The 25,592-nt window shown below is 35.4% G+C and overlaps 1 protein-coding gene across 1 annotated transcript in view; it reads left to right on the top strand.

The window, feature by feature from the left end:
• The window catches only part of LOC150102002 (eukaryotic translation initiation factor 4H-like), a 144,300-nt gene that overhangs the window by 67,547 nt on the left and 51,161 nt on the right, over positions 1 to 25,592 (top strand). The gene's annotated exons all lie outside the window — the stretch shown is intronic.

Raw genomic sequence — 25,592 nt, forward strand, 5'->3', positions numbered from 1 at the left:
TTGGCTTCGTCTTTTTAATGCTGACCTTCATACCATATCTATTACAACAGTTATTCAATTTAGACAGGGAATCTTGCAGACTTGTAGCAGATTTAATTAGAAGTATAACATCATCCGCATAAAGCAAAGAGCTGACATTAACATCTCCAATTTTGATATCATGTTTAATACCACTTTCCTTAATAATGTGATCCATATAGATAATGAATAACAGAGGGGATAATGTACATCCTTGTCTCACACCAGATTTAACATTAAACCATCTTCCTGTACTTCCTTCAATTCTAACTGCTGACTTACAACTCAAATAAAGACTAAGTATTGCTTGATATAATGCCCCATTGACACCATATAACTGCAGCGTATTGAATAGCTTCTCTCTTGGCACCTTGTCATATGCCTTTTCCAAATCGACAAAACTTAAATACAGATCCTTGTTATATTCCCATGCTTTCTCGACTATTTGTCGTAAAGTGAAGATCTGATCCTGACAGCCTCTATTTGGCCTGAATCCAGCTTGTTCTTCACCAAGCTTTTCTTCCACAATTCTTCTCAACCGTTTCTCAAGTATACTTGCATAGATCTTGCCAGGAACACTCAGTAGGGAAATACCTCTGTAATTCTCACATTCAGTTTTATTTCCCTTTTTATATATATGGGTACTATGAGAGCTCTACTCCAATCATCGGGAATTCGTGCCTCTGTCCAGGCTTTCTGAACTATGCAGTGCAGCCACTGTAAGACTTTTATACCACCATACTTCCGCATTTCTGGTCGAATATCATCTACTCCTGCTGCATTTCCACATTTCAAGCGTTTAATGGCTTTTTCTACTTCAACTATGAATATGTATTCCTGACTGCATGTCTGGTCAGTGTGTTTTATCATTATTGTGTCATTACTGCTTGTTTCATTTAGCAGTTTTGCAAAGTAATTACTCCATACTTCAAAGATATCTTTTTCTCCCATTTTCATGTCACCTTTATCATCTCTAACTCCTTTTACAGCACTCTTTCCTCCATTCCTAAGCTTCTTCAACAACCTGCAGAATATTTTGCCACCTTCTTGATATTTATTTTCTATATTCTTGCCAAAGTCCTCCCATGACTTTTGTTTAGCTAGTTTTACACACTGTTTAGCTTTCTTACATTTGTCTCTGTATTCTGTAAGAGTAAAAGCTGACTTATTTGCCAGGAACTTTTGATATGCTTTCTTCTTTTCCTTCACTGCCTCTTTAACTTCCTATGTCCACCAGGGAGTTATGATTTTTTTATCCTTGCACACAACCTCACCACATGCCTCTCTGGCAGAATCAATCAATGTTTTCTTCAGAGTTTACCACTGAATCTCCAAGGTTTGATTCCTGTTCTCAAACTCTTTCATTTTCTTTTCAATAATCTTTCTGTATTTTAGTCTACAGTTCACATCTGAGAGCTGCTCAACTTTTATTTGCTTTAATACTTTCTTACATGCTATTCTTTTCAATATGAAATTCAATTTTATCCTGCTCAAGACTAAATAGTGATCACTTCCAATTTCAAATCCTCTGTGCACTCTGGTGTCCTGCACCAGGGAGAAAACATTACTATCAACAATAACATAGTCAGTGAGACTTTTCTTATTCCTTGCCTCTTCTCTCCATGTGAATTTGTGCACATTTTTATGTTGGAACATGGTGTTAGTAATAACCAGTCCATGTCCTGAGCAGAAATCCAACAGATATTTGCCATTATTATTAGCTTTGCTCTTTTCTTTAAATTTTCCCAAAATATTTTTGTATGTCTCACAATCATTTCCTACTCTGCTATTTAGATCCCCAACAAAGATCAACTTTTCCTTTTTCATTGTGTCAGTTGCTTTTTCTAAAGCGTCAAAAAATTCCTCCACTTCTACCTTAGTAGAACCTGGTACTTATCTAATTCCTCAGTTAGCTCCATTTCTTTGCCATTCAGGCTTCTTACGTTGATAGTACCAATCTTTAACTCTGGTGATGTTGAGTTGGGGTTTGTTTTCAGATTTGTTCCAGTCGCTGTCTTTTCGCTGTTCGACCTGGTTCCCTGGCGAATACAACGGGAGCCTTGTTTAACCGGGCGACGCCCCAGCCGGCATGAAATTTTGTCGTGTTGTACCATCATTTTTTATTTTGGTTTAACCAATAAGAATACAATTTGGTCGGCTAAATCCCAAATTGCCAGCCCAACCTCGTTCGTTCAGTATCAAAGTAGATACCCAACAGGGTGCACCACGAGAAGGTGAGGATTGGACATTAGGTCAGAAGCCCTGGTCGGTTCTCCGCATTCCTTTAAAGGCTATATGGAGGTCTCCTCTCAGTTATACAGCTTTGACCCTTAAGCACCCCTACTGAAGAGACCTCATTACATAAAAGTCAAAACCAGTCTGTATAGTGACCCTTAATATACCGTATTTTCCGGTGTATAAGACGCACCCAAGAAATTTAATACAATTTTCTGGAAAAAACCTAAACTTTAAAGTATGATTTTTAAAAAAAAATGGATAAAATAATAGATAATTTTTAATAGTAAACTGACCTTTCAGAAACCTGCAAAACCCATGTCACCGTCATCTAACTCTTCTTTATCATCATTAATTTCTTATAATATAGAAATAATTTTGTCTTCATATTCTTTTGGCATTTTTTGACTGATTTTTGTTTTTGTACGCATACAAAGTCCACTGCGTTTCATGAAACGGTAACACCATGACGCACCACCTTTAAAATCTTCAATGTTATGCTCACAGGCTACTTTGACTGCATGTGTGCGAATCATTTTTGTTGAAATGGCAGTGCCATTTTGCCAATTTTCTTGCACCCATTTCAAAACTTTGGTCTCTAGTTCTCGCCACTTCGCAATTTTTCCACGTTTTGCATGCTTTTCTTTACGCAAATTGTACAAAATCTCCTTCTGACGACGACAAGTTCTTAGTCAATGACGTGCTAGAAGTCACGTGAAGGTCACGCATCAATTTGATTGCACCATTAACTGCCTGCAAAGATCTTGGAACATAAAAGGGAGTGCGTATGACTTTGAAAAGAGGAAACAATCTTTACCTTCATTATATAAGACGCATCCCATTTTTAAGGTAAAAAAAAGTGTGTCTTATACACTGGAAAATACAGTAATTCATAACAATGTACATTCTCAAAGAATGTGGTATATCCACATTCTGAACATGGACCTCACATTCCAATGTCTTCACATCAGAATGTTAAGTCTCATGGAGATAGTTCATGCACAAACTTTGTTTACACTTGGATATAGAATTAAAACAAGAATATAATATCTTGTCTGTTATAATTTATTTACAAAGTGAAAAAACTTTCTGAATATAATTGTTCATTTTATTATAGAGCAGAATCATACAAGTCCGCTTTCTGGTCATTTGGTTCTGAAAAAACTTCTACACTACAGAGATATACAAGATCATGTCATGCCTCTCATTTGCAAAATCCATTCAGAGGAAATGGTTTCTCTCCAAGTGGTGTAATTTATCATTGAGAACATTTCAACATATTCCTGTCATATTATTTTGCTATCCTGAGACATTTCCTCTAGTATACAGTGCCCAAAGTGTTGTATGCATACCCCATGGGTACAAGGTTTTTTTAAACAAAATATGTCTCTTACCGCATATGATTGACCTCAGTTAGGACTTGACGGTGCAATTGCATTCCATCTGTGTGGTTTGAAGTATTTGTATTAAAATTTTAAATTCAAATAGTTCAAACCATGTGGTCAAAATTCTCCATTAAATTTCAGAATTCATATCTTAAATTTTAACAGTCTTCAGCAATTTTTTTTTTCACCACCTGTGCATGCATCTACTGAATTTGCTGCACTTGTGGACATGAAACTGTCTTCTTGACGTGAAGCTCATCTACAGCTAAAAATAAAAAAAATATAGAACCAGATTTTTCCAAACTTGCCTCTTCCCAACAGAAACAATTTCACTCATCTCATTATACTTTTTTTTTATTATTATTATTGAAAATTTCATAATTTTTGTTTCTATTGTATGTATAATGTATTCATATAACTAAAAATGCATTTAATAATAGAAAAAAAAACGTTTTGCCTGTTTGCAGTTTATTATAATGCAAATTTTAAAAATAAATACTTTTGTATTATTCACATTTGAATGAAATATTATAATAACTTCTCAAATTTCCTTTGCCTATGGAAGTGGGGGAGGGGTATCTAGTGTTACTAAAATTTTGAAAGGGGTATGCAAGTACTGTAAGTTTGTGAAATTCTAGGACATCAAATTACTGAAACATTGGTAAAATGTGAATGCATAATTCTGCAGGTATATCTCTCTTGAAACCTTACTGATTTCTAGACGTTCTTTCTCTATAGTATAATTACTTCTTCTGGCATGCATGTTGCCTTGAGTGGATTATGCAAGATAATGAACAAGTCTATAAAACAAATACGTTCCACCTTTGATACTAGAGAAAAGGACTGGAATATTCATCCTCCAAGTGCTTTATTTTTTTTTGCATTTTTTTATTATTTTTTTTTATTGCAGGACCAAGGAAATGTGTATGCTTCCTGTTTTCTAGTATCACTCAAGGTGACTGATACTAGAGTGGATAATATAATTCATTCTTTCTCAATTGTAGTTATAAAGATATAGATGATTTGGTTAATATATTACAAAATTTTTGTACTGCTTGGGAAAGAAATAAGTGCATCATCTTCAGATAGAAATATTTATAAATTTCTGTTAATAAATCTTGTAAGGAAAGAATCGTAGTTTTAGTGAGTTAATTCTTTTACAACATTAAGCAAAAAGAAATCAAGCTGGAAAAGAACTTACTGTCACACTTTCAAGAATTTAATTAAACACTTCTTTTTCTATATCACTTTATTAAAAAAAATTTATAAATATATTTTTTTTTAATTCTGACATAATGATGATGTGCATAATTTTACATGAAGCACGCACAGGAAATAAGAAAAGTCTTATTCTTGATAGTAATATCTTTATACCAATTCAGAATATAAGAGTATGCAGGGGATTTGATATACAAAGTTATCCTCATTTAACTGGTTGACTTTATTCAAGCATGAATAAAGTCAACCAGCTTTCAGATGTGAGCTGTAGATTAGGAGGGAAAAAAAAGAGATTTTGAAAATAAAACCAAAATCTTAGAGAAAAATTAGGTAAGTAGAGGGCAACAATGACAGTTTAAAAAAAAAATTTTTTTTTTTTAAATCAGCTTTTTGTTCCCTATGCAGGAACAAAAAGGCGTTTTTGTTCCTGCATAGGGAGTAGGCGAGGCCGTTTTAGCAGTATCTAACTTTTGGAGACTGAGTGAGCAGTTCAATATTTTTTCAATCGAACATTTATTATTGGTGCATGTGCATGGTGCACTATTTTTTGTAAATCTTATTTTATTTTGTTAAAATAACATATAATTATTTATTTATTATAGATACAAGGCTGAATTATGATGAGTGTAACTGTTGAAAATATGAAAAGAATAATATTTTTTCAATTATCGTTACACGAAACAAATGCACTGCAATCTTCGTTTGCTGTCATTGCACATTACATCATTAGATACACTGCTGCTTGGGCTGTGTATCTTATGCCTGCGCTCATTATTCCTGTGAGATATGAAACATTTATTATTGGCACGTGTTCGTGGTGAACTATTTTTTTGTAAATTTTCTTTCATGCGCTTAAGCTTGTTCAAGAAAAGTCCACAAACATTCACCAATCTTTCAGCATATGAACTTCATTCATTTCTCAGAAAAGGCTATCCATGACACAGCAGTAACAAGTGCCTTTTTTTTTGTCTCAAAATATAAAAGTAAGATTTTGGGTGTTTCCATGAATGAAAATTTCATTCTTGGTGCTAATAAGTTTCATTATTGAAGACAAGATCTTAGAAGTTAAAATTGTGGTTTAAATAAATTCAAATCTCTACAAGAGAGTGTTTAATTCCTTTCATTGTTTGGTCAGATGAATTCCTTGATATCTTCATAAATGCTTTTGTCTATAACACCAACTTCCTTTCCACACTGGAAACATAAAGTTTATTATTTGTCAATAATGCAAGATATTGCAATGATGATGAGTAGGTATGTGTTGCCAAATTAATGTATATAAAAAAAAAACTATATCTTCTCCTCTAAGTTTCTTTACTGCAAGTATAATCTTCTTCAATTTTTTTCTCTATATACCTCTTTTAGTTCAATCCAAGATTCCCATCTCATTTAAGTCTTTTTGTATGTCATCTTCCCAATGTTTCCTTGGTCTTCCACTAGATGGCTTTCCACCAGGCATAATGTCAAAAACTTGTTGAGCCCTTTCTTTCCACATATATAAGCCACCTCAGTCTGTAGTCTTATTTCATCATTTTAGAGTGATGATCTGTAGAGTTAGTATAGTTCTTAGTTATGTCTTCTTCTCCATTCATTTTTTGTGTGATCTTTCACACCAAATACTTTTCTAAGGATTTTATTTTCAAAAATTGCAAGGCTTTTTCATTTTGGTCTGCATGTCCCAGGTTTCTGCTTCATACAAAGTGATAGGGTTTATTGATTGCATTGTATATTAAGTCAGATTACCATCTTCATGGAACAATGAACAAACTGATACATGCATGTAAGCATATGGATAAATAAGATGAAATAGAGTAAGAAAAGTGAGCCTAACCCCCCCCCCCCCTAGACAAAGCCTAAGGAAGAGTTTTTTGTATTTAAATTTGCTATTGTGTATTTAGTTAATGATAAGATCTATTGAGGCTTGTATTTTTGTAATAATTCACTATCTTGAGTGATCAATGTTTGAAGGAAATAATATTTTTAAATTTCTGGTTATCAGTAGTAATTTCCCTCTTGGTTGTTTCTTCATACTTTTAATTATTCAGATTTATTCTTACTGATTTTTAATTAGTTTTTCAGCAGAAGTTTTGAGTTTTGTAAATGTTATTCTAATATTGTCAGCATTTTCTCCACTAGGCAAATATTAATATTACTGTTCTGTTTGTGTTATTTTTTACAGTTTCTCTATTGCATTTTTCTAAAACTAAATTAAATAGCATAAGCAAAAAAGGCATCTCCATGCTTCATCTTAATAGCAAAAGGTCAGATCAAATTCCATTAGCTAGTACTATGCATCAGCTGTCAGTGATGCAAATTTTAATTAAATTTATTATCTTATGAGGTGTTTCAGTTCATTTATTAACACTCCACAGAGACCTTCTCTGTGAAAGCTATCACATATTGTTCTAAAATCTATAAATAAAAATCTTGTAAGTTGTGGATCTATTTTTTTTAGAATCCTGCTTGATGTTCACCTATATTTCTTCATCATTTATTAAGATTCTTTTTAGTATAATATTAGATAAAATTGTGTAGCCTGTGTATACAGAAGTGATACTCTTCCTTGATTTTGAGAAGATCCATCCATTCTGAGAGAATCTATTTGTTTTCCCATGTTTGATGAATTCAGCTTTTATTCCATCAGTACGTGGTACTTTGTTGTTTCTAATACTTTCTTCTACTTCAGCTAGGTGATAAGTTTTCTGTTCAAAAATCTCACAGGTTTCATTGCAATTTAGAAGTTAGCTCAAACACACTCTCCACCTGTTTGCTATTTTGTCTTTAGTAGCTAATGTTTTCTGTTTGCTCCGTTGCTATTGTTTGATTGTTGTTTTCATATGTGGACCTTTTTGTTTATAATTTCAAAGAATTTTCTTTGGTTATTTAATGTAACATTGTTCTGGATTTCTTCAGTCTACTCATCTAATTTTTTTCTTTTGTTATCTGATTGTTTTTTGAAGAGCATGCAGGTGAAGATCGTAAGTCTCCTACCACACTATAATAGAGGCAACATGAGGAGGAAAATGTTGATAACCAATGAGTACACATAGATTGCGCAGAAGGAAAGCTGTAGGATTTGTAAATCTGCAGTCTGTGTTTGATGGAAAGAAGGATCTGTACAATGCTGATGGACTGCATCTAAATGGTTTTGGTGTTAAGTATCTAGTGAGAACTTTGTTTGCTGAACATGCTGGAGCACAAATTCAGGGAAACTTAAGCAATTAGGGCAGAAGCAAATTGGTGTGAGGAATCTAGTGTCTCAAGCAAAAATATTGAATAGGGTAGTCAATTCAGGAAGTAAAGGTAGGTGGAGACCTAAACGGATGCTGCAGTTTCTATATACTAATGCCAGAAATATCAGGAACAAGAGAGAGGAGTTTTTGACATTGCAATCGCACTAAAAGTTATAGACATTAGTAAGACTTGGATAACAGCAGATAATTACATGGGTAGAATGTGAAGGTTTGAGCATCTTCAGGGAAGATAGAGAAATAGGATGGAGGGAAGAGTATTGCTGATGATAGCTAATGAATTGGATATGAGATAGGTGGGAGAGCGGCTGTTCATTTGCAGCAGTGTCGTGTGAGGTTAAGGCCAGTAAGACAAATTATACAGTTGGTTATTGCTATAAGCCAAAGAGTGCCACAGATAATCTAGAAGACATGCATCACCAAATTAGTACAATGAGTACAGGTCGAGTGATTATTACGGGGGCTTCAGTTATGGAGATATAGACTGAAAGAAAAAAAGATCACATAGCAGGAAGGAAATAGAATTTATACACCTACTAAGAGATAATTACTTAAGGTAACATGTGATGAAGGGGACTAAAGGGTTTGAGAGTATCGGACCTGGTCATAGAATCAGAAGAGCTAACCATAACCAAAGTGACAACATTGCCTCTAATTGGTGAAAGTGACCATGCGGTCTTGTCTTGGGAGATTGTAAAACATGAGGAATATTCTATCCGGAAGGGGTATGTGTGGAACTACAAGGCCAGTGATTGTGACAAGGAAAAAACTTAAATCTGTGCCATAGCATAAAACATTACATGGTAAGGATGTTGGTAGTGCATGAGATATAGTTAAGGGTCATCTATAGGAATCATTATTAAATTTTATACCTAAGGTAAGGAGGGTTAATCAGATAGGAGTTAGATGGATGAGTAACATCATTAAGCACAAGCTGTAGAAGAAGAGAATGCTGTGGAGGGTGGGTAAAGAGAAAGATGACCAGCAAACTCATGAAAAACTCATGAACAATACAAGGCTCAGCCAAGAAAGGTGACCAGTGTTGAGGAAGGCAAAATCAGACTATGAGGAGCATATAACCGAGCAGGCCAAAGGAAATCCCAAAGAGTTATTTCGTTATGTGGTAAGATAGGAAGAATGACTATGGAAGGTTAACCTTAATGAGTAATGATGGTCATGAGGAGACAGAAGCAGATAAAGCGTTGAGTTACTGAGTGACTACTTTGCATGGGTATATAATCCTAGTGAGGTTATTGCTTTAACCTATGTGACAGACACTAATCTGGTAACAGAGGTGGATGAATTGAACATTCTTAGGGTCATCTATATTGCATATAGATGATATTGCAGAATCTCACTGTAAATATAGCTGTGAGATATCAACTAGGGTTCTGCGAGAATGGACAAGGGAACTGGCAGTGCCTTTCACTAGTCTCCTTAAGTCTTTGCTCAGGTAGAGTTCCAAGGGAGTGGAAAGAGGACAACATATTCACAAAGCATAAAGGAGGTTCTCAGATGTGGTGATAAAAGTACTAGAAAAAAATATGACACTGTATGAGGATCAATGGCTTTGTGAGGGATCAGTCATGCCTTAGTAATTTACTAACTTTTTATAATAGAGTAACAGCTGAGTTGGATAAAGGAAATGGCTACACCATGATTTTGCAAAGGCATTTGACAGATTACCACAATGGGCTGCTTTTACACAGATTAGAACAAATGGAGATGGATATGACACTGGTTAAGTGCATAACAGGGTGGCTGCTGAAAAGATATTAAAAGTGGTATATGGAAATGGCAGAAACAGGTGAGTAGTGGTGTGCCAGAAGTTCAGTGTAGGGACCATTGCTGTTTAATTTGTATATAAATGATATAGGAAATGACCTGAAAGGAAATATTCAGTTTGCTGATGATGTGAAATTAGGTAGAGTAATAGTTAATCAAGGTCCTTTCTTTCATGCTTACATGGTGATCGGAATACATTTTGAAAAATTATGGAGACAGCTACCATGTTAGAATAAAACTTTAGTTTAATTAAACCAAAATCAATACTCGAAATTTCGACCTTTCTATCAAGGTCATCATCTGGAGCATACACAATATATATACAGAGAAACAAGCTGCACTACAATCTACATGGTTTGCTAAAGTTACTGACCAACTGTTACTACAATTATTGGCCTGACCTCTGATGGAAAAAAAAAAAACCTTTACTAAATCAAAGCTAGAGTCTTATTATTATCTATTGGATTACAAAACTAAATTGTGCTGGAGAGCAAAATGTTTATATATATATATATATATATATATATATATTAAAAAAAAAACAATGTGATTATACATATAAATTTCAAGCAGTTAGTATGGAATAGGCTGAATATGTACCATCCAAATTCTTGGAATTTTTATGCCACCATTATTGTTGAGGTTAGGATAGTTAAATATATATATATACAGGGTGTCCCAAAATTCACGCAAGAAGTAATTTTGATAGAAAACACAGGTTTTTAATTAAAAATTGTAATTTCTTATTGATTCATAAAGCATACAGTATAGGGTTATGCATGGAATAGCATATCGGGTAAATGGCCTCCACGGCTTTGCTGGCACATACGCACTCTTTTGTAGAAATTTTCCATGACCGTTTTGCATAAATGTGGCTGAATTTCGTTGATACAGCGCTCAATTTCCTCCTTCAAGGCGTGGGTGGTTGTGGGCTTGTTGGCATAAACCTTAGACTTCAAAAAAAACCCAAACATTTTGTCGATTAATGAAGCCATCAAGATGAAAATGAGCCTAATCGATGAAGATGATTTTGTTCGAAAAATAAGCATCCACTTGTTGTTGTTCCATAATCCATTCAACGAACTCTCTTCGCTGTGTGTAGTCATTTTTAATAACCCTGAACTGTCTTTTATTCCTCATTGGCAACACTTTACCACACAAATGGTGCTAAATTTAAATCTAAATCACGCCAACAGATGGCAGCACAAGGCTGCATTACAGTCACAGGGTGCACCTACCTTCATAAGTCAGTGTGCCAAAAGACATCATCCTGTTTACATCAGGAGCTGTGCAACTGATACTATTCTGACCACTTATGTTACCACATTTGCGATTTCATCATGGACAGCAAGTTAGAACAAAGAGCAAACATGAAATTCTGCATTAAACTGGGCAAATCTGCCACAGAGACGTTTGACATGATTCGACAAGTTTACGGCGATGCTGCAATGAGTTGTTCGAGGTGTTTTGAGTAGCACGCATGCTTCAAGAGCGGAAGAACATCATTGGAAGACAATGAGAGATCAGGAAGACCTTCAACGAGCTCAACCCCAAAAAATGTCGAAGCCATTTGGCAACTTGTGCATGAGGATCGTCGGAGAACACTCCACAACACTGCTGCCTTTGTCGGTGTGTCATATGGAACAGTCCGGGCAATCCTCACGTGTGATTTGAACATGCACCATGTTGCTGCCAAGTTCGTCCCCAGGCTGCTGACCCAGGAGCAGAAGGAACACTGCGTCGAAGTCTGCCAAGAACTCCATCAGCGTGCCGTGATGAAACCATCCTTCATGTCTAGGATCATTACTGGTGACGAAACTTGGGTGTATGGGTATGACCATGAGACGAAGCAACAGTCTTCACAGTTGAAGAGCCCATCATCTCCACGACTGAAAAAGGCGAGGCAGGTCCGCAGCTCGACCAAGTGCATGCTCGACATTTGCAGCATTGTGCAATGAGAATTCATCCTCAGGGGCCAGATTATCAATAGTGAGTTCTACTGCCAGGTTTTAAGGTGTCTGAGGGAGGACATTCGGCAAAAGTGACCGGATCTGTGGCACGCGAAAAACTGGATGCTCCATGACGACAATGCATCCTGTCACCGAGCTCTCTTCACGCATGAGTTTCTCACCAGAAACAACATGATCTCACTTCCGCACCCACCCTACTTGCCAGATTTGGCTCCTGTAGACTTCTCCCTCTTCCCGAAGATGAAGATCCAGCTCAAAGGTCACCGTTTTGACACCATTGCGGAGATCCAGCACAAATCACAGAAGGTGCTTGACATGCTTCGAAAAGAAGACTTCCAGGACACATTCTAGAAGTGGCAAGAATGCTGAGAGGCTGTATTGATATGCAAGTGGACTATTTTAAAGGTGATAATGTGTAAACATAGATAAAGTAATTTCTCGAAGAGCTAGTCTCAAAACATTTTGATACCACCTCATATATATATATATGTATAAACATGTTGCTCTCAGCCCAATTTAGTTTGTAACCTAATAGATAATAATAATAGGACTCTAACTTTGATGTAGTCAAGTTTTTTCTTTTTTTTTTTCACCAGAGGTCAGGCCAATAATTGTAGTAACGGTTGGTCAGTAACTTTAGCAAACCATGTAGATTGTAGTGCAGCTTGTTTCTCTGTATATATTGTGTATGCTCCAGATGATGACCTTGATATGAAGGTCAAAATGTAGAGTGTTGATTTTGGTTTATATTAAACTAAAGTTTTACTGTAACACGGTAGTTGTCTCCATAATTTTTCAAAATGTAACTACTGAAATAAGAACCAACAGGCTTCACTTCGGCGAAGTAAAATTATTCAAAATTAAGTGGATATTGAATACATTATTTCTTAGCTGAATAAGAAACTCAAAGATAGAAAATCTAATCTAAGAGTTTCATGCTGAATATAGAAAACTATAAAGTTCGGCGATACCAGGTGTTGGCTTACGCTTGGACTTGTATGAAATGTAATAAAGGTGGAGTAAGCTATGATCACTGTCCTTAGTATTTTCCAATAATGTAAAACACAGCTCCTAGGAGATGTATTACTGTTCTACGTTATGAGAAAAGGTCACTGCCCAGACCAGTTTCACTGAATAAGTAAAGCAATCTCTAAAAATAGGACAATCCCTAGACCACTCCATAGTGGCCGAAAGACCGTCCAACTCAGTGACAGGCTCACCCCACCACCAGACAGAGCCATAATCTCAGTGGTGGCCCTACTCAGAGACAGGTAAAAACCTACCCCAAGCAAAGCCTCTCGTGCATCCAAGAAAACGAACTCATCGGTGAGTAGGTAGACCTATATGTAATACTAAGGTTTCAATAGTCAGAACTTATTTCTTTACTGTATGAGTTGCCAAAAGGTGCACAAATACAATTACTGAAATAAGAGCCAATGGGCTTCACTTCGGCCAAGTAAAATTATTCAAAATTAAGTGGATATTGAATACCACATTATTTCTTAGCCGAATAAGAAACTCAAAGATATGAAATCTAATCTAAGAGTTTCATGCTGAATATAGAAAACTATAAAGTTCGGCGTGTCCAGGTGTAAGTCAACACCTGGTAGTGCAATGCTAGGGCGACTCGTAGTAAAGGTGGAGTAAGCTCCAATCACTGTCCTTAGTATTTTCCCATAATATAAAACACGGCTCCTAGGAGAAGCTTCACTTCCAACAGGCTTCACTTTATTTGTGCTTTTGGCAACTCGTACAGTAAAGAAATAAGTTCTGACTATTGAAACCTTAGTATTACATCTAGGTCTACCTACTCACTGATGAGACCTCAAAAAAGGTCGAAACTGATCTGGTTAGTGACCTTCTCTCATAATGTAGAACACTAATACATCTCCTAGGAGTTGTGTTTTACATTATGGGAAAATACTAAGGACAGTGATCGGAGCTTACTCCACCTTTACTACAAGTCGCCCTAGCATTGCATTACCAGGTGTTGGCTTATGCATGGACTCGCCGAACTTTATAGTTTTCTATATTTAACATGAAACTCTTAGATTAGATTTCCTATCTTTGAGTTTCTTATTCGGCTAAGAAATAATGTGGTATTCAATATCCACTTAATTTCAAAATGTAGTTAATCAAGGTGATATGGAGAGCTTGCAGGAAGATTTAAATGGGCACCCATGATTTGTACTCTGTTCACTGATTGGGTATCAGTGAAGTGATACATTAGAGTGGGGGTGGGGTTGAATTAAAGATGGCACTATTCTTCATCCAGCTGAGGACAGTAGTCATGTTGTACTGACCTGGAAAGTACCTAAGCATATGGATGTTTCTTTCAGGAAAGGTTACATTCTATACCACAAAGCAGGAAATTATGACCAACCAAGGATTGAACTTAGCATTCTTCTCAGCTGGCAGTTCATTATTGGCAGCATATGTAAAGTTATAAAAAATTCATCCTTGTTACAGTAAGTGTCCGTAGAGTTTTAAGAATAGGGCAGTTGTAAAATTATAAAGCCCAAGCCTGAAGAAATTTATAGGTGAAGCCAACTCAAAAGCATTCTTTTGTTTTTTAGGAAATGAAAGAATGAATGCCAAAGAGATTGTTCAGCTAAGGAACTCATTGCTGTTTCTTTATATTTGATGCAGGTGTATGAGCAGGAGGTATTACAGCCATTGCATAAACTTAATGAGAATTCTACAATTGGGACTGATGGGATATCAGCATAGATGCTAAAAAATATTCGTTTGATTGGCTGTGTAATCTGAGTCTCAGCACAGGGTAGATTCTACAGCAGTAAAAGAATGTATGATAATTTCATTGCACAAAGTGGTGCAGAAACTGATGTATCTATCGCCTTCATCTGTAGAGTGATGGTGAAGATTTTGGAAAAGTTGGTAAAAATTTGAATATAGAAATGGATTAACAGAGAATCTACACCTTGCAGTAAATAAACAGCATGGGTTTACAAGGAGAATGGATGCACTGTGATACTTTTGGACCTTGCTAAAGCTTTTGACAGGATACAGCATTGAATGCTGTTATATAAGTTTTATTATATATGCTATTATACAAGACTAGTGGTGTGCCGCAGGGTTCTGTTCTTGGTCCACTATTGTTTAATTTGTTCATTAATGATATAGGAAAGGATCTGAGACAAACTGTTCATTTGTTTGCTGATGATGCAAAGTTGGGTAGAGCAATAGTGAATGCACACGATGTCAAAATTTTGCAGGATGATTTGGACATATTGGAGGACTGGGCCAAGGAGAATGGATGTCAGTTTAATGTGGCAAAGTGTAAGGTTATGCATTTTAGGGTAAAAAGATTATCAGCAGTATACCACATTGGTGGAACTGTACTCCAGGAGATTGACGAGGCCAGGGATTTGGGAGTGTTGGTGGATAGGGAGTTGAAATTTAGGGAGTACATTGCAAAAGTGGTTAAATCAACTCATCAAATCACTTGATTAACTGAAGAATACTTTGACGAGACAAGCAAGTTATTGTTCCTCTGTATCGAGCCTTGATAAGACCCCATCTTGACTACTGTGCCCAGATCTGGGTGCCAGGGTTTCTTCTTGATGGGGAGGAGGTGGAGAGGATCCAGAGGCGAGTGACCAAAATGATAGCAGGTCTATGGAATGAACCTTATGAGAACAGGTTGAAGATATGTGGGTTTCAGAATTTGGTTGATAGGTGGAAAAGGGGTGATATGATTGAGACATTCAAATTACTGAAGGGTTTCTATAAGATTAATTCAGTAGATATTTTTCAGAACAGTACTGGTGGTGGGAGGACTAGGGGGGCCATCCATGGAAACTGGGCAAGGGTTAGAACTAGGTTTTTTACTTGGAGAGTGGTGAATGAGTGGAATAAGCTGCCAGAGTCTGTTGTGGGTGCCATGACTATGAATGAATTCAAGGTAAAGTATGATAGATACTGTGTGGATGTTGAATAGTTGTTCCTGACATGATGTTTAGGGCCTCCCTCAAATGAGTCTAAGGACTCCTTGGAGTTGCCTGTAATAATAATAAGTTAATGAGATATATGTTTGGTAAGATTATTATTTTTAAATTTATTTATTTTACCAAAATAATAATATTATTTTGGTAAGGTAAGAGTCTAAGAAATGAAATAGTGAACTAAATTAACCCCAGAGACCGGAACAGGCCACTTGGTTTAAATTCCATGTTAGGAAGAAGAAAACAAAAAGATTGCCCTTCCTAATGTCATCATTGTACAAATTGAACAACAGTGGCCAAAGGACTGAAACCTTACATACACCACCGGTCACCTTAAATCAGGCTGATTCATACCCATCGTATACAACTTTCTGATATCTGTCTGTCAACCATCCACTGATCCAAGTCAAGAATTTAAGTAATTTTAACCCTTTCCCTTCCTTCACATGTGTACTTGTGAGCTTTGCATTTGGGTAAGAGGCATGACTTTATGCTGCATTGTTGTTAAATAAGGTAAGAGTCTAAGAAATGAAATAGTGAACTAAATTAACTAAACTAAGTAATATTTTTAATGAACTATGATGAATCCAAAAATGATTATTCTCCTCTCTAGTATACACAAATGATGAATTTCATTTTTTATTTACATTTCAGGCCATCTATAGTGAAGAGGCTTAAAATATTCTAGAAATTTTAATAAAGAAATGTAAAACTTTCTGGGAATTATTCCAGCACTTTCAGTATATTGAAATAAATTAATAGTTGTATAAAATGCAATTTTGGCTACAGACATCAGGCCAATTACCTGCAGGTGCTAGTTTGGATACCATACTACTGCTGCTCAGTTTCAGTAATTCCTTTCTTCGAACAAATGGGGAAGCATCACATATCACAGTCCCCTAACCACAGTAAGATATTTAGAACCTAAACTCTTGTCTATCTATAGGTAAGGAATCCATCCTCCCTCCCCAAACAGTATTTGAACACTTTATTATCCATTGGTAGCATCCACCAGTAACAGAGCTGAATAATAACCCTTGTTGAGTAGATTGTTGTATTTTTCTCCAAAATAAAAAATGAGTTGCAAAATTTTTGTTTTTGTTATTATTATTTGGTTTTTGTATGCTGAAAATGCTGGGATAATTCCTATAGAACATTATTAAAACATAATGTTTTATTCTATTTTGTAACATTTAAAAAAAAAAAAATCTTCTAGTGAATCTTGCCTATTTTTGAATCCTGCATTAGACTGAAAGAGTGGAAAAACATGGTACAGTGGTTCAATAAGCTAGTAAAATATTATTATTATTAGTCTTCATTCAGGACACTTATTGTCTAAAAGTGGCAATGGCATGAATCTACAGATTATCCAAATTTCTGTTTAGACCTGGCAGTACATCAGCTGCTACTGAATGTGTCCAAGGTTGGTTGAATGTTTATGAGTGAAAAATTCTACAGGACAACAAACTCAGTGCTGGAAAAAGAAGAAAAAGAAATGAAATGAACACCAGGTGAACCACATACTGAGTACCACTGTGGCCAAATCCAGTATGCATAACATGAAATTTACAATTCATTGTATAAGTTGACTTGTGTATATTTGATACTCATAGCTTCCTCTCCTTTTTCTACTCACAACTTTTATTAATTTTTTTTTTTACATATGTATGCTTACACAAACATAACAGAGCTGCCATGTTTATGAACAGTTTATGTATCATTATAAATTTCTAATGAACTTATCCTCTATATATAACACTTGACTGATTCTTTCTTAAAGTTATATAAATTGGGGACTTCTATAACATGAAAGTCATTTCTGTGTCAAGGGTTGAAGATTTTCAACCTTAACAGTAAAATATAAACTTCATATATTTGTCCCATTTTCTTCACTATGTTTTCACTGTCTCAGTACAACTTAGTTTGGCCAAGTGCAACAAACTTCTGCTGTCTATCTTATATAAATTCTGAACTAATTTACAGTTATCAGAACAGTTAGATCAGTTAAATCTTCTTTTTTGTCTCCTATTAGATAAATTCATCATATTACAGCTAAGCCAACCAACTAATTTTTATAATTATGATATAGTCCTTTTACATATGTAATGAACCTTTCCTGAATTTACAGTTATCAGAACAGTTAGATCAGTTAAATCTTCTTTTTGTCTCCTATTAGATAAATTCATCATATTACAGCTAAGCCAACCAACTAATTTTTATAATTATGATATAGTCCTTTTACATATGTAATGAACCTTTCCTGAATACCTTCAGTTCTCTTGAAATTAAAAACCTGTGTAGGATCAAGAACCATAAATTAATATTGACCTGACCAGATGCTTGTATAACATAACCTCCTTTCTTTTATTAACTTTTTCTGAAAGTCATTCCACATTTCATAGTGTCTTCTTATCAAATTACATACATTAATTTTGGTTTGCATCAAATTTTTAATTTCACTTCCTTCTCCATTCATCCAATCTTTTAAGATAATCTTGTAATGAACTGAGGTCATCATGGTTTATTACCCTACCTAGTTTCACATCATCAGCAAACAGCCATTTTCTTATCCTTCACACTAGGTGTGATCAATCGTTACTTATTTATACATTGTAAGTAGGTTCTTACGTTGAAAGATTTTGTTGAAATTCAAATATATCGCATCATATTCATTATTCCGATCTATTTCTGTTATGGTTATTTTGGGTATAATTCCTAATTAATTTGTAATGAGAGTCATTGCTCATATTTTTCCACTTTAGGTAATAAATCACCCTTGTGAATTGGAATAACTCATGCAAATTTCTAGTTAGAAAGTAATTTTTCCAAAGTGATTAACCCTGACATATATCTGCTTACTGCTTCCAACCTTATCAGTTACTAAACAGCTGGTTAAGATATCACTAATTTCCTTCTCCTATAGTATTGTATGTCATTAGATCAGTTTTGCTTCTGAAGATTTCCACTTATAACTGACTAGTTTTCACATATACACTTGCAAAAATATTTATGGAAATCCTGTAATCACAACTGGAAACTAGATTATTCAGTATTGTTCCCAAAGGTGCTAGCTAGTTATGCTTTATATATATATAATACCATATGAAAGATTTTTGGATTAACCTTAGTATTTCTAGCTAACCTTAATTCATATTTGCTTTACAATTTTTAATTAACAACTTAGTTAATGCCTATATATATGCATATATGAATCACACTCCCTGAAAGACTGTTAGCCTATAGTACATTGTATTAGTACCATGGCTGCAGTGAGGGCTAGATAGTCTGGAAACCCTGCTCCAGATACTAAACACGGAACTTTTTCAAGCTACTGCTGCTAGCCTCCAATAACTAAAACGTAGTTTCACACTAGAGAGCAAAGTTCATCTAGCATAAATGCATAGCCTGTTGGTTGAACATTGGATATTCTAACCATTTGGCTAGCCAGAATATCTAGCTCGAAGCAGTGATGACACTGTAGTGATTTCACTTGACATATTTAATGAGATAAATATCTGATGACTATATTCTGGCAGTATATTTAGAATGTATCGTTAAAATAACATGCAAATGAATAGATAGTTCACATGATAAGTGTGTTTCTGCACCTTTGATGTTAGGCATATTAAATCATCTTATTTAGGAAAAGTAGGCAGAATCAGTAATAATATGATTGATGCGGAAGACTTAAGAAATATTTAATGATAATACATTTTCTCTATTCTTATCTTTATGTAACTGATATATAAAAATTCATGTGAATGTAAATTTTGGCATATTTTATGTATATTTTCATTATGAAATTTCATATTGTTTATTATATGCTGATTGTAATCACTATAACAATCTTCTCCTTCTCGCTCTTTAATCGTCATCTTTATGTGTGCAGTTATGATCAGATAGTGCTGAGTCTGGATTGTATTGCTGGATATGGTAGGAGCTTCATCAGCTCTGATTTTTTGCATGATATGTGTGTGTGCATGCATAGTGTTATTGGAAGAACACCAATTTTCTTTCTTTCTTTCTTTCTCTTTTTTTTTTATTTTTATTTTTTTTTTTTACTGGGTAGCTTGCACAAAATACTGTTCACTCACTTATTTAGAGTTATTGAGAATAGAGGTTATTATTGTTGATGATGCATTCTTTTGGAACCTCTCCCCAAATGCACAGTCTAACAGTGTTCTTCAGACTGATGTCTTATTGGTACTGGAAATGCTACCTGCTCTATCTTGATCTTTTTTTTTTTTTTTGGAGGGGGGGGGACTTGAAACAGATCTACTTTTCATCAAAGATAATGGTTTCTTTAATGAAATGTTCACTTCAAGAATTGGTTAGAAATTTATGCATATCATATTTTTCTGTTATTTTGGGTGATGTTATTTTTACCATTTTTACCAGTCTGGAAAAATAACATCATACATTTGCTTTGGACCTTGCTTTGCTGTAGAGTGATTCTGCCAGTTTTTTTAGCCAGTCAAATGTAGTGCTGTTCTTCTTCAAGCATTTTTACCTTTTCCTTCACTGATAATTCAGATTATTTTGACTGCAGTATGCAAACTCATAAAATAGTGTTGAACTAAATAATTTTAGTCACTCATTTCAAACCATGAAAAAAAATTGCTTAAGCCTCATCTCAGCTTCTGTTTTTCATGTTAGGCTCATTGGCCTGTAATAGTAAAGTAACTTGGCTTTTTTTGAAACCTGATACTGCTGATTAATCCTATCCACATGTTGTGAATTGATTGTGTTCTTCTGGTGGGTTTGCCTATTTTTGTGGGATGAAAAACATGAGTTTCCAGAAGGAAAACCCCTGCTGCTTTCAGTTGAAAAGCTCTGATAAGGGTTCTTCATGTCCTAGAAAGAATTCAAACCCACCTCTTTCTAACCAAAGGGCATCATCAGCACTGGCTGCTGAGCTATGGGGGGAGGGGCTCTAACTGCTTGAATATTAAATATATATAGTTCGCATACACTATCCTATCCTATCAAAAGTCTTGGGACATGGTCAGATAGAAATTAATAATATGTTGCTGGCCTTAAAAACTGCTTCATTGTGGAAGCCTTTGTATTCATTTCTGGTAGAAATTTGTAATACTGTGTTTCACCCCTCTTTAAAAAGCATTAATTAATAAGTTCCACTGTTGAGGTGAATTATCTTGGCTATGTACTAGTTCTACAGATGTTTTGTTCATGTTGGAATTCTGTGCAGACCACTGTAGTGTTCCAAAGTTATCTTCTGACTGCTTATCCTCATTTCTTGATGTGCAGTGAGTATAAAAAATTCCTGATAATTATCCAAACATAGTTTAAGATCTAGTCATGATTCCATGCACAGCAAAACAATACACAGTGATACACTTCATAAACACATGAAGCAGTTACACATCATCATTATGCTATAACCTCTAAACTTTGTCAGCAGGACAACATGCTCACATAATACCTGCTCTTCAGGCATCCTCCATATTCTCAACCACATCCATTACATTGGAAGAGTGTGTTCTGTGATCAGTGCTCCATAGGACTGATTTTCTCTGTTTTCTGTTAGAACTCATGCTGGTTGCTACAGTATTCCAGAGTTGTTGTCTTCAGATTGTGTTTACACTCATTGCTTTATGACTTGAAGTTTTATGTTGGAGATGTAAGAGCCGGCACTAAAATTGACACAATATGGATTGGTTGGTTTATAGTTTATTGTCACAAGAACAGCAAAGGTCATACTGTGTCATAGCATAGGTTACAGGAATACATAAACAGTCAAATGTAAACAATATGCATGTACAAATACCAAGCCAAGAAATGCAGTATATATAAATAAAATAAAATTATAGTAAAGGTTAAAGCACTACATAAGTAGTCATTACCAATATGCATGTACAAAATTTAAATTTCACAATGCAGTATCTACATATAAAGAAAATTGCTGCAAAGGTTACAGCAATACATAGGGTCAAAAGTTACAGCAGTACATAAATAGTCAAAAATAAACTAGTAAATAATATGTACAAAAATCAAGTTAAACAATGCAGTATCTGCATATAAAAAAAATTACAGTCAAATGTGTTTGTATAAATTAATTCTTTGTAGAAAGTTAAAAACATCAGGCAGTCTGATAGCATCTGAGTGTATATCACTTGGCTAGATAGGTAAAAATTTCATTCCTCTCTTGTGTAAAGTGCTGGCACTCCACCAGAATTTGACAAATAGTGAGATGTGTATTGCATTTTTCACACATGGGAGGATCATCAGTCTTCAGTAAATAAAAATGTGTAATATGACTTTGACCTATGCAGAGCCTAGCTAGAACAACTTCCCTCTTCTCTTTCTATGTTGACTAGAATGTCAGTGCTTTTCAGGCTTAATGTCATGTTATTTGTTTGTTAATGCTTCCTTCCATGATGACTGTCATTGAGCAATTAGCTTTGATCTTATAAACTGTCTGTAGTCTGTATATGGTACTGTCAAACAGTAAGTGGAGAAAGTATGAGCTGATCTAGCAGCTGCATCTGCAGTCTCATTTCTCTTAATTCCAATATGGCTGGGAATCCAGCATCACTTTTTCATCCTCTTTATAACTCTTTTTATTCCACTTAGCACAGATTCCACTATGATTATGTGACTATTGGAAACCTCAACCGGCTTGTTGCAGCCTGACATTAGTGGTGGGGGGGGGGGGGGGGGGGGGTTGCAGTTTTTTATGACTGTAGAAGTGTGTTCATGGAGCTGGTTTGCCTGTTCTGGAAGATGAAAAACCCAATTTTCTGGGTGAAAAAAAACCCCTCACCTCTGTATGAGACCAGCTAACTCATCTTTTAGTTGAAAGAGACCATGTAGAGATTCCTCACGTCTTGGATGGGATTAAAACTCAGGTCTTTCCAACCAAAGGGCTTCATCTATACTGACTGAGCTACAGAGGCTCCAGAATCCAGCACAACTGAACATCAAAATTAAGGGTTTTCATTTTGTACAACAGGTGTAACACCTCATACAGCACTGGATGTGAATTATATATAGGAGAGGAGATACCCTGTAAAGCCCTCAATGAGTCTATAAATTACACACTTTTGGTAGCGGTTTTCTTTTATATATGCAAGCTGAATGGCATGCAAATTTGCTGTATAATTACTACAATCAGGTGGGATTTGGTTGGAGATAATAATGTAAAGAAACACAGCAGCAGCACAGGTATCAGTTCTTGAGCCATCAGTATAGATGAACTGCTCTGTGTGTATTAAGCTATTGCAGGTAGACAGGTGTTGGAATACAATACTTACGTAGCTGACAAAGTGAGAGGTTGCAGGAGGGAATGCAAAACTGCCATGGAGGGATGCTGTTATGTTTGGTGTAGGCAATCAGGTAGGATCTGATTCAACATTCATGCCAACAGCTTGCATAGTCTCTTTAACATGCATACCAAAAGGACATATGGCAGTCTGACATGTGTGATATTGAGCTTCCCAATGCAAAGAAAAGAGACTTGTCCATGCAGGATGATCTGGGAGAGATTTTATCTTTGAGGCATAATTAAGAGACAACTGTTTCTGTCTAAGTGATAGACCCTTTTCATTTGCTTTAACATAAAGACTTAGAATGGGTGATATGCAAATGGCACTGGTAGTACGCATAATCCAGCTTTGAGTGTTTAAGTGCATGATAAAGATGAAGCAGTGAAGATCAATCAGCACCCTACTCTGTAGAGGATAGAGTGCGGAGGAGGAGGATCAATGCTCTCTTGCAATTTTCTCTTAGTTGACAAATGTGTGCAAGGAATGTAAGTTTTCTGTCAAAGATGAGTCACAAAAACTTGGCTTCTGTAGCTACTGTAATAACAGTTCATCCCATTCTTAATTCAGGATCTGGGTGAAGAGTACATTTTCGACAGAAGTGTACACAAACACACTTTTTTCTGTTGAAAACCTAAACCCATTACTAAGAGCCCACAGGGAAACATGATCGATTGCTTGCTGAAGTTGTCTTTCAATTACCCTCATGTTACGAGAGTGAATACAGTAAATTGTGAAGCCATCAACATATAGAGCATTGTGTACAGTGGGATGAAGCTGTTCAGTGAGTGAGTTAACTTTCATAGCAAAAAGTGTCACACTTAAGACCAAGCCTCAGGGAACACCCTGTTCTTGGTGATATAGCCAAGATAGCATACTTCCCGTGCTGAATTGGAAAGTTTGCCTGGACAGAAAACTTAATAAATACAGGAAGGTGTCCTCTGATGCAGGATGTGTCATAAGCTTTTTCCATGTCAAAGAAAACTGAAACCAGATGTTCTTGCTTCAGAAATGCATCTCTTATACAAGTTTCTAAATGAATCAAATGGTCTAAAGTTGAACGATGTCTATGGAAGCTACGTTGTGTATTAGAGAGAAGATCATTGCTTTCTAAATACCAGAGAAATCTAGCATTAACCATCATCTCTAATATCTTATCCAAAACCAGGATCCTTTCCTAGTTTGGGATAACAGTAACAATTGACTTATGCCAAGAATCCAGAAACTCTTCCTCTGCAAGTATTCTATTGCATATTAAGAGAATGAGATTCATAGAAGATGATGGTAGATGTTTTATCATTTCATAATGGATGTCATTAGGCCCTACTGCACTAGGGTTGTGAGACAGTAAAAAAGCTCTTTTTTAGTTCATCCTTAACAAATGGCTGATTGTATGGCTCAAGCAATACAATATGAGACATTTGTTGTCTAGAGCATCATTGTATAATCTAATCCAGGTTGCATATGCTTTGCTCATGCTATTTAATGGTATATTGTTAAATAAGCTAGAACTGTTTCATGAAAATTCATTGAAAATTGTGACTACTTACATTTGGACAGATTTTCTAGGGTTTAGTGGTAAGATGAGGTTATCTTCTCGAGTGCTAGGCCCTCAGACAATATTTTAGACTTGCTTGGTTATTATCATGAGCTTATCACCTGTGAACATCAGAATTAATTTTTTATTTTTTTTATAATGCTGTCATCAGGGCTGTACTTATGCACAGGTGCATGAGGCTGTAGCTGAGGATCCTGAAAAATTAGGCTAATTTAAGGGCTCCAAAACAATGAGGAAGGATCTCGGAGCACTCTAGTGCCTCAGGAAAAGTAAGTACAGCCCTAGCTGTCATCCACAAAAGGTTGTGAACTTGTAATATGTACCATGGGTGGGTAAAGATTTTTTTTTTTTTTCCCTTATTTTTTAAATAGACTGAGATCCTTTATTTGAGAGAGAGAGAGAGAGAGCATGCATGGAACATTTTCCGGCCACTTCAAATCTCCAGTAAACAGGGCAGTAGTCTCACACTGGATGATGAAATTCATCTCCCACCTAAGGACAATCAGAAACATCAATGTGTTCATGATGGGATTCAAACCCACAGCTTGTTGGTTGGAGAATGTATGTGTTAACCACTTGGCCAACCAGGATGGTAGATGATCCAACTAGCATTCCATCAGAAATGCTATTAACTCTTTTGTTTATGCATTGTACAAGATCAAAATGACCTCAATCTGTTGCATAATTGCATCCGTTTTTCTGTAATTGTGAAATGTCCTAAAACATTTACTAACATAATGTATATGCTTTAGCACTTTGGTTTGGTTTACAGAACAAATTATTTATTGTGAAACTAAAACTGATAATAAGTTCTTGAATACCTTTAGATTTGGCTTTTATTAATAAGAGATTTAGAATACTTTAGAATTCAGTCAAACACTGGAAGTATTTATTATATTTTAGTGTGCTATGCTAGAAATTTTC

This window comes from Typopeltis vanoorti, chromosome 11 (assembly GCF_054136105.1).
Source record: "Typopeltis vanoorti isolate ZY-2024b chromosome 11, IOZ_Tvanoo_1.0, whole genome shotgun sequence".
NCBI classification, from domain to species: Eukaryota; Metazoa; Arthropoda; class Arachnida; order Uropygi; family Thelyphonidae; genus Typopeltis; species Typopeltis vanoorti.